This window comes from Trachypithecus francoisi, unplaced genomic scaffold (assembly GCF_009764315.1).
Source record: "Trachypithecus francoisi isolate TF-2019V2 unplaced genomic scaffold, Tfra_2.0 Lachesis_group0, whole genome shotgun sequence".
In the NCBI taxonomy this organism is placed as follows: Eukaryota; Metazoa; Chordata; class Mammalia; order Primates; family Cercopithecidae; genus Trachypithecus; species Trachypithecus francoisi.
In genome coordinates this window covers 2,104,760-2,115,680 of record NW_022681453.1, presented here as the reverse complement: position 1 = coordinate 2,115,680, position 10,921 = coordinate 2,104,760, and the positions used below count along the sequence as shown (strand labels likewise).

The 10,921-nt window shown below is 38.7% G+C and overlaps 2 pseudogenes; both read right to left on the bottom strand.

Annotated features, from left to right (window-relative positions):
• Nucleotides 1-402: 402 nt before the first annotated feature.
• Nucleotides 403-1,714, bottom strand: LOC117076284 (annotated as a pseudogene).
• Nucleotides 1,715-3,816: 2,102 nt separating this feature from the next.
• Nucleotides 3,817-5,739, bottom strand: LOC117076281 (annotated as a pseudogene).
• Between the last annotated feature and the right edge of the window lie 5,182 nt (nt 5,740-10,921).

Genomic DNA, 10,921 nt, shown 5'->3' with positions numbered 1-10,921 from the left:
GGTCAAAAAGCTTTTAGCCTTCGTGAGGCCATTTGGGAAGTCTGAAACTTCCACATTCATTATTAATATTGAATTGTGAGATTTCATATAAAAATCCACATTTCTGATTCCTTTTAAAAAATCGGATAACATTCCAGCATAGCAACTATCAATAGGAACTGAATGGAAGCTGCTCATTTGGGACAGAGCCAGGTCATGATTGTCCCTTCCCCAATCCCACTATTTTTGCCAGACATGGAGATTGAGTTGCCATCTATCAAAATGATTGCACAGCTGTTTGCATTATTATAGAATTAATAAAATATTGAAGTATTTATTTTTTTTCCCAATGTTCAGTTTTCTTTAATGATCCTCATTTCCCTGAAGCACAGGTTCAGGTAGCTGGGTGATGGCAGGAGATGTTCACTTGAAGATCTTGCCCTGATCGAAGGCTTTGCCCACATGCTGAAAGGCTCTATCCCAGGAAAAGTACTCTTGAACCTGCATCTGGTCTCATCACTGCCAGGATCCAGTTTCTGCTATGTGTATGACTCGTAGTCCACCTGCCAATCTGGACTCAGGGGAAAGGCAAGCTCCTGGCCTCTTAAGATCCAGATTCCAGAAATGGAGTTACTGTTGTTGGTTCCAAAGAGGATGACACTGGCAAAGGTGTTCTTCCTCAGCTTGTCTAGTCACTGGAACATTTCAGTGATGAGGTTGCAACTCATGAAGGTCTGGGTGAGTTCTTCAGGGAGGTGACACTCAGAGTACCATAGGGACAAGCCATCCTTAACAGAGTGCTTCCAAAGATACGGCAGTGACACAGTTTGTCCTCACTGGAGCACTTGGGTGTAAATTCACCCGACACAAAGGTACCCTTGGGCAGCTGAGCAAAGCGGTCCTTGGCCTTGGGCTCAGCAGAAGGTGCCTGCTCACATTCATCCATCTCCTCCTCGGGAGCAGGAGAAGCCACATTTTTTCCTCTTTCTGCTCAGCCCGAGGCATCTGCTTCTCTTTTAATGAACCTTTCCCTTTCCATGGGTGTCATTTTTAGTCAGGCTTTCTACAGAACTTTTAGCATCAGACTGGGCCATCTTCTCACACAGTTTCACTTCTTCCAAAACGGTCTGGAACTGGGTCTGGTTAATGAAGGTGAGGAGCCAACGGTTGATATTGAGAAAGGCTTGGTGGAAAGAAGTCTCCAACACCTGCTTAGAGAGCCACAACAAGGTGAAGACAACTGTGATGTCAGCCAGTTACTCATTTATCCACCAGAAAAGTCCTCATCTTCAAGTGAGCATCCAGCAGCCCCAGAATTCACTTCATGTCCTCTGTTGCCTTCTTAGTGGCCTATTTTTTGTGGTGCATGATGCCCAAGGTAGAGAACAAGCAAGTACTGGCTAAGGGCACTATGTTGTTATCAGCAAAGCCTACCCACCGCACCACCTGGGCTTCTGCTTCTGGAGTACTTTCCTGCAGCTCCTCATTGCTCACACAGTAGGTAATGACATTACTCTTAAACACACAGACTCCATCGTCACCATTAAATATTGGAATCTTGCCAGCAAGAAATTTGCAGAGAAATTTAGGGTTGTGGTTGGTTTGACCACTTCCAAAGTGGAAGTGCAAATGGTGCATAGAGCATGCAGACCCGAGCCCTGCTGTACTAAGCAGTGATGAGGGTTTTGAAGGCCCTCCAGTTTTCAGGATATGTGTACAGGATCTCAGCCATCATGGTGATTCTTCAGAGAAAGAGAAGGGAAGAAAAACAAATCAAGAATGTGCTTGGCTGCCAGTAGCAGAAAAGCTGACCAACATGACTTAAACATGAAGGGTTTATTTTTCTCGTATTACCAAACCTATGCAATTATTAGTAATTGGTTTAGCTACACAACTGCACCCAAGAGTCCAGACTCTTGCTATCCTTTCTGCTAAGCGTCCTTCACATGCTGGCTTTTGTCTTTGTGGCTATCTCCTCACAAGTATAAAATGGCACTTGCATCTCCAGATAATTTGTCCACTTCAAAACAGGAAGAAGGGGGAATGATCAAGGGCCAAACCAATTGTATGTACCTTCTACAGAGAAATGTAAAATTCCTAAGTCAGCAGAGTGTCCTGCCTACATCTTATTGGTCAGAGCTGGGTTACATGGCTAGAAACAAAGGAAGCTGAGAAATAAGAAAACGTGAGTAAAAATTTTGGCATAGACATGGTTCTAGGCACATTGCCACCATAAAAGGCTCAGAATTTCACTGAAAATAAAAGAAAGAAAATAGGACTGTCTCTTGAGGTAGGAAATATTTTATTTAAGTCTCAGTGGTGATCTGTACTGAAGGATGAAATTATAGATACAAAAACTAAGCTAGGGATCTTAAACCCAAAGTCTAAAAGGGGATAAGTGAGTAAAACAGGCAAGTGACTTGTGTACATCTATATCCTATGCATAATTATTTCTAAGATACCCTTCACAAGAAATATGACTTTTCCAATTGTTCTTGAATCATATGGCATCTAGGTCCATTTTTATCACCCTTGTGTATTTTGGATATCAGTCTCCAGTCAGATGACGGTTTGCAAATATTTTCTCCCATTCTACAGGTTGTCTCGTCACTCCATTTACTGTTTCCTTTGCTATGCAGAAGCTTTCTAATTTAATATAGTTCAATTTGTCTATTTTTGTTTTCATTGTCTGTGCTTTTGGAGTCTTAGCTGTCAAGCGTTTACCTAGGCCAGTTTCCCTTTGTTTTCTTCTAGTAAGTTTATAGTTTGGGGTCTTATATTTAAGTGTTTAATCCATTCTGAGTCAATTTTTTTGTACATGGTGAGAGATAGGGGTCCAGTTTCATTCTTCTGCATATGGTTATCTAGTTTTCCTAGCACCATTTATTGAAGACATTGTACTTTCCCCAGTGTATGTTGTTAATGGCTTTGTCAAAGATCAGTTGGCTGTGAATACGTGGATTTATTTCTGGGTTGTCTATTCGCTCCGTTGGTCTATGTGCCTATTTTTACACCAATACTAAGCTGTTTGGGTTACTCTACCCTTGTAATATATTTTGAAGTCAGATAGTGTGGTGCCTTTAGCTTTGTTCTTTTTGCTCAGGGTTGCTTTGACTATTCAGGCTCTTTTGTGAATAGTTCCACAAGAGTTTTAGGACTACTTTTCCTATTTCTGAGAAAAATGGCCTGGGTATTTTGATAGGGATTATATGGAATCTGCAGACTGCTTTGGGTAGTAGAAAAAATTTTTAATGTGTAGATTTTATTGAAAATATTTATATTTATATTCAAAAATAGTTTTGGATTCTAAACACTTAGATTTTACCTAATTAAAAGCAGAAGTGTTGATTTTATTGTTAGAAGAAGCTTTGGTTATCTTAACAGACAATTTCTACATAAACAATTATTTGATTATACAAAATATCAAATGTAAATAGTAGTAGACCATGAAAACAATAGACATAAATAATTATTTAACCAGTAGCAATCATTTGGGCCACCTTTTAAAGGTATTTTTGGGTACATGAAAAATGGAAAGATATTGTAAGAAGATATTGCAGCACTCAAAGCCATTTGATCCTAACTCGTCACTGTTACTACGCTTTTGTTTTTCAGTAGTGGTAGACCCTCATTATTGCCCATCAATCATTCAGTTTATTATATAAACCATAATGCAGGACCATGTGTTCTGCAGGTAGGACAGGTCTTAGAATGCCAACATCTGTGATGGGTTGTAAGGCACAAGACTTAAATGTTTATTTCATTTACTACTTTAGACTTTTCTCTTTTTTTTAAGTTCTAAGATGGACCAAGTCATCCTGTTGTTTTTTCTCTTCAGGAGGAATAGACAAGCATTTAAGCCAGCAAGTACTGCAACTGGCTGATTGGAAAAGAAATCAACCAAGGAAAGGCAACAAGGAAAGCCATAGTGACACTGTGCTCCAGAGGCTGAAAGTTCTTAGAATCACCAAGGCAGCACCTTCCCTTTGCAGGCCATGTTCTCTAGCACGTTGCCTCAGTGCCCTTGCCAATAGCAGACATTGCTGCTCCCAACCCAGCATTTGAGCATCAGTCTTAGCTGGTTGGGCCATGCTCTTGTCTGTGGTTGTGGTTTGTTAATTTTCACTGCTGTATATTGTTCCATTATGCAAACCTGCCACAATTCATCCATAGTACTGTTAATGGATTTTCCTTTTTTCTTTCTTTCTTTCTTTTTTTTTGATGAAATAGCATGCTTTATTGGGAAGCAGAGTGCTGCACAGTGACCAAGAGAAGAAGGCCGCCCAATGGGCATTTACACATTTTACTCCAAAAGACACACAGAACATCTTACTAATAAAAATAAACTGAAACAGTGATTCCTCTGCGCAACTCCCTAGCCTCATCCCTTTCAGGGATTGGAAAATCTCCCAACCATTTTCCTGATGGCAGCTGTGGTTCACTAGAGACAGAGCCCCTTGGGAGTGTCTTCCTGTTTTTTGCAAAGAATATTTTTTCTTTGTATTTTTTGAAATCTTCCTTTGTTACCTCCATTCTGTGGCTCTCTTAAGGCCATCAGGCAAGCTTCTGTGCAGATTGCCTTGATGTCAGCACCAAAAAGGTCATCTTTAGTCATGATCAAGTCGTCCAGGGTTACATCATCAGCCAGCGTCATCATGCTTGTGTGAATCTGAAAGATGCTCTTCTTAGTATTTTCCGTAGGGAGGGGGATCCCGATCTTCCTGTCAATGTGACCTGGTCTGTTAAGTGCTGGATCCAAATTTCTGTTTGGTTTGGGTCCATGATAACTTTCATATCTCCCCTAGAAGCAAATCTATCCAACTGGTTCCACAGTTCCAACATTGTTCACTGAATTGCTCTCTCGCCACCAGAATTTGAGTCATATATTTTTGTCCCAGTGGCATTAATATCATCAATAAACACAATGAATGGTGCGTGTTTTTCAGCAACTTGAAACAATTCCAGTATGAGTTTGAGCCCATCACCCAGGTACTTCTGAATAAGTTCAGAACCAACCACTCTCAAGAAAGTGACTGAGGTTTGGTTTGCTACCGCTTTGGCTACAAGGCTCTACCTGTGCTAGGTGGACCATAGAGAATGACCCCCCACCCGGTAGGAGGCTTTATACCCATCTCTTCATAATATTCAGGTTGAGTAAGAGGAGGCTCCACAGATTCCTTAATTTCCTGAATTTGGTTGTCCAAATTCCCCCCAGTATCAGCATAGGTCTCCTGGGGAGTCTTTTCCACCTTCATCACTGTGACTAGGGGATCTACGTCATCCATCAGCACCCCTATCACTGCATGCACCTTGTGGCTGAGCAGAACTGAGCAGCCAGGTTCCAGCAGATCCTTGTCTACAAATGAAAGAATGCTGATATAGTGTTCTGAGCCCACAGATGTAGAATGATGGTATGATTGTGATCTCTTCCAGGGTTCCTACTGCTATTAGGGTCCCCCTTCAGATCATCCACTTTTAATCTTTTCTCCTGTTGCTTTTCCTCTAATGGTTTCATTTATTTCTGATTTCTAATGAATTCTTCCTCCATGAGAAGACAGTCTTCAATTCTCTCTAATTTCAGTAATTTTCACTGGCACTGAGTGTGAGATATCCCCAGTGGCAGTTTGCTGGCAGCATCTGGTCCCTTTGTTTTCGTCTTCTCCATTCCAGTTGATACAGGAGGTTTGTATTTATTTTTCTTGTCCTGTCATCCTTCTTGCAAACTCCAGGACCATAACCCCCACTCTGACTTTCACCCATCTTGCCTTGGCCACTTGAGTTGCTGATTCTTTCTTAATGTCTGTCTTTTCATTAGGCTGTTGCTTCACAAGGTGTTCGATAGGTATTTTTTCTTTCTTTTTTTTTTTTTTGGATGAATGGATACTGAGAAGATGGTGTAATGTCATGGTGATGTGAGATAATCCTGGAAAAGGTTAGTTGGGGCCATACTGTGGAGAAATGCAAAGTCTGGTGAGAACTTTGTACTAATTTGTTAGACAATGAAGCTTCAGACTGGAGTGATCAAAAGCACAGACTAGGAGCCAGACTATCTATGTGGATTCCACTGTCAGTCCTATCACTTACTAGCTGTGTAACCATGGGGTTATTTACCTAACATATCTGTGCCTCAGTTTCCTTAACTGAAAAAAAAAAGGATTTCATAGGAGGATTGTGAAGATTAAATGAATTCATATTTATAAATTGCTTAGACCAGTACCTAGCAGAAGATAAGTTGAAAGCAGTGATTATTAAATAAAATGGGTATCCGTCACAGGTTTTTGAACAGAGAAGTGGCATTTTTGGAGCAGAGTAAGAGGCTGTAATAAAGGCAGGGGCAGTGGTCCAGGCTACAGCTACTGTTAGGGTCAGAAGGCTGATTCTCACTGATCTCTGTTGCCTGTATAAGACATACTTATGAGCAACTCACAAGTAGGAAATAACTTGACAATAGAGATTGAGAAAATTACATTTTCAAAAATTTTATCCCTTACCTTTGCAGACAAATTCTGAGTGGGCAGTTCGGAATTGTAACCTGTAATTAGAAACTTTCATCTTTTATATCCACCAGTGAATGAACTGTAGTTATCACAGTGGTGGAATTTCAGACCAGCAGGAGAGGGATTTTTTCCATCCCACTGAAATGGCACAACATAAGTTTCTCCCTATGTTGCCTAAGCACGAGGTTGATTTGTTGAAATTTGCAGAAATTTCCACTGGAAGTTTCCTGCAGTGAAGTTGTCTCTGTAGAGCTGGGTCATCTCACTGAAGCCACACTATGGAACAGTGAATATGTGGGAGTCTAGGAAGAAACAGATGCTCCACTCCAACTGGGTACTTTGAAACATTGAAGAAAAGGATCACTTGCTGACTAGGGAAAACAACAAGAAATGATGCAGAACCCTGAAGCCAGCAACCCTGGGGAAGCCTGATCATTTCAAGTCTGAATTGCATGCTTAGTCTTATTTAATCCTCACATTATCTCCATAGCTATTATTACTAATACTTCTCAGATAAGGAAAACTGAGGCTTAAAGAAGTTAAGTGAGTTGCCCAAGGTCTCACAGCTCGTAAGAATCACCTGAATCAATTTTAGTGCTAGGTTTTCTGAAGCTAAAGTCCATGCTCTTTTCACCACTTGAGTGTTCTACTGACCTTTTATTTATGCAATAACTTTATGTTTTACTCTATTAGATGAGTATACTTGTACACAATTCAAACATTACAGAAATTATAGAGTAAAATTATAGAGTAAAAAGTTCAATTCAGTTATTCTGACCTCTGTCCCTCAAACCACTTTTTTTTTTTTCTCAAAAGTTATCATTATTGACAGTGGGACATGGCTTCTTCCAGATACTTTTTCCCCTGTGCATTTACAAATTTAGTACACATATAACTATTCTTACAGAAAAGGTAAACTGAAGCTTAGAGAAGTTAAAGCAACTTGCCCATGGTCTGTTTCTGCTGGATATCCACTGTAAATAGGGTCATTTTGTTAATAATTTCCTTTAACTTCTTATTACTTTGTGTTTTTTTTTCCTTTCACTTTGGACCCTTCCCTCCCAGAGTGATTTGAATTATGTCATTATACTGTGGCTTAAATTATACAGGTATATATCTACATATCTATGGATATATATCTAAATATATACATATCTATAGATATATATCTAAATATATATATCTAAATATATATTTAGGTATGAAACTTCCTGGTGTCTTTATAGTTATACATAACTACAAAAGCATTCAGGTTTTGTTATTTATTCAAAAATTTATTCAAAATTAAGAAACAGCATAATTTAAAAATAAAAGTTAAATCATCAATGTTAATGCAATGCAGTTGAATGTAATTGAAATAAAACTGCCAGTGTTTGGGTTTAATTATAGGAAGACATTTTATTCACTTGTTGACTTTTGATTGGAGCATGATAGTCTATTTTTATCTTTTTTTTTTTTGCTTTTAAACGATAAATATATACTCTCATTTTATCCTATGGCCAGTCAAAAGGCAGTAAAGCAGTGTAATAGTGCATGCCCAAACAATACTGAAACATTTTTAAAGGACCATTTACCAAAAATATTTTTCATGTATCTCTACAACTGTAAGTTCTGGTAATGAACTTCTGCAATCTGATTAGTACAGAGGTAGATACATACAAAGAATCACCATTTCCCAAACGGTACTAACTACCATACCACTGTATCTGAATTATTGTGTATAAGATGACTCAGTTCTCTCACAAATTGTTCCTTGTTTGAACTATTGGTAAGCTTTTGTTTGCATAGTATAAAATGAGGCAATCTGGCCTCCAGTGGATGTTGGTGCCTTGTTTCCATTCTGAGTCCACCTCAATTTCTTCCTCATTAGCTGCCCCAGTTCCTATATATTACTGCCCCGTCATTTTCATGACAACGTATGCAAACCTCAGTTTATTCAGTAACTTAAAAAAACTAAAGTTTCAGTCCATGAAAATGTCTTGTAATTCTATCATTGAAAATCTCAAGATTTGTCATATAATTGGTTAAAATAAATTACAAGTACAATAGCAGATACAGAATGTTCTCATTTAGATGTGCAGGCTCAAATGCATTCAGCTATACGTGTTAATACATAGAAATGAAATGTTATTCCTTCATAGGATCACTTGGTTATAACCTGATTAAAAATAGCAGTACAAAATGCAGGGATTGCATTTTGTGGGTATTAGGTGGTCAACTGATGCAGAATATGCCTACTTTTTTAAAGAGTATCAATCATATGAGAATAAAAAATTAAAATAATAATAATTAAATAATCCCAAGGTGTTTGTGATATGGTCCCCCACCCCCACCCCAACCACAGCTCTGGATAAATGAGAAGTTCCCTGTTTGAGAATTGTTGTGCACTGTGTTCTACTTCCCTGTATGGGGCACAGAGGCCATAGGATTGGGGGTGGGAGGAGAATGCTGCTGAAGGGATTGAACACAGACTTACCTTCAAACTCTTACAGGGTTCTGTCTGCTGCTGGCAAGGAAGTTGGCTAAATTAAGAATGGGATGCTGTGGTCTGTGTGGTTTTATATCTCCCCAGTGCCCAGGCCAGGGAGATATTTCTCCATTTTGCAGACAGGCTTAGATTAAATTCTTTCTGTGGATGTCCAGACTCTGCTGGATTGATGTCAGCCTTCCATGTTACCCATCTCCTAGTTTGTACTATGGCTTGAAGCCCCTGTTTCCTGTCCTAAGATATACTTACTATAAAAGGGAAGAGAAAAAGCCAAAATGGAAGTTCCATGGCATGTAATGTCCTCATGAATCCATTACCCTGGTGCATAATACATTTATTATTCTAGTTGACATAAGTGCCAGAAGTGTGTCTGTTTCTGGATCTTTCCTTGGGATTCAACATGGGAATCTACTGAAAGGAAAGTGTTCCCTTAAAATAATAGTTGTTTCCAAAGTAACTGATAGTTAAGAAAAAGGAAAGACACTTTTTCCCTCCTTCCTTCCTTCTTTAGTTCCTCTTGTTCCTCTGTCTCCTTTTTTCTGTCAGATATCCTTTAAGCAGAGTTGTGACTGGACAGGGATACCCAGACCCCCAGGACTGTACTCCCCACACTAGGCACCTGCTGAAAAACATAAATCAACAATTTATTGAGAGTAGAATTGATAGCCAACAGAGGCTGGGAAGGGTAGTTGGGCAGGGGTAGGGGGTGGGGGCTGGAGAGAAGTGGGGATGGTTAATAGGTACAAAAGTATAGTTAGAATTAATAAAATGTAGTATTCGATAGCATAACAGAGTGACAAAAGTCAACAATAATTTATTGTAGATTTAAAAATAACCAAAAGAGTATAATTGGAATGTGTATAACACAAAGAAATAAAAAATGCTTGAGGTCACCCTGATGTGATTGTTATGCATTATAATACTTCATGTACCCCATAAATATTTACATGTACCATGTACCCATACCAATAAAAAATAAAAACAAAAACCCAGTATATTAAGAAACACAGCCTGACAGAAGAATTCCAATTAATAAATGTAAAATAAAAGAGGGGGAGTAAAAAACCATCACTGGGGAAATACCATAGTAGTAACTATTGCAGACAAGATCCAGTGACAGATAAAATTAGTGGGCAAAAGTTTGAGGAGAAATAGGACATTAGCATAGCCTCAAAATATCTCTCCCAAAGCACTTATCCCTTATAAGGGAAGAATAATACATTTGCAAGGGAGAAACCCAATAACACCACAGTAACCAAGTGGTCAAGGTTAATGTCACTGGTATTGAGACATATCAACATTACACACCTGCTGATAGTGTTCACTGGGAAAGACACACTATCATTTTTGCCATAATCTTTCCAAAAAGGTATAAAGCCTCTATTTAATCATGAGAAAACATTAGGTAAACCCAAATTGAGGGTCAGTCTACAAAATACCTGATGAACCCTCATTGAAAGTGTCAAGGTCACAAAAGACAAGGAAAGACTGAGAACTATCACAGATTGGAGCAGACCAAGGAGACAATCAAATGCGATGTGGGATCCTGAGTTGATTCTTCAATAGAAAAAGGACATTGAGGGAAAAACTGAAGAAATTCAAATAAGAGCTGTAGTTCAGTCAATAGTGTTGTAACAATATTAATTTCCTGGTTTTGATAATATACTATGATTACACGACCTGTTATTAAAAATATTAGAAGAAGCTTGGTGAAAGGTATAAGGAAAGTCTCTCTCTCTCTCTTTTTTTTCTACAACTTTTTGGCAAATCTAAAATTATTTCAAAATAAAAATGTAAATAAATAAAAGAAACACTTAGGACTAGAATGGTCATAATAAGTTTCCTATGTAAGAAATTATTTGATCTCAGCCTTGAATTGTGGGCAGAATTCCATAGGCAGAATTCCAGACAGGGAATCTCCCAGATAGGGAAGGAACAAATCATCACTTGATTGATC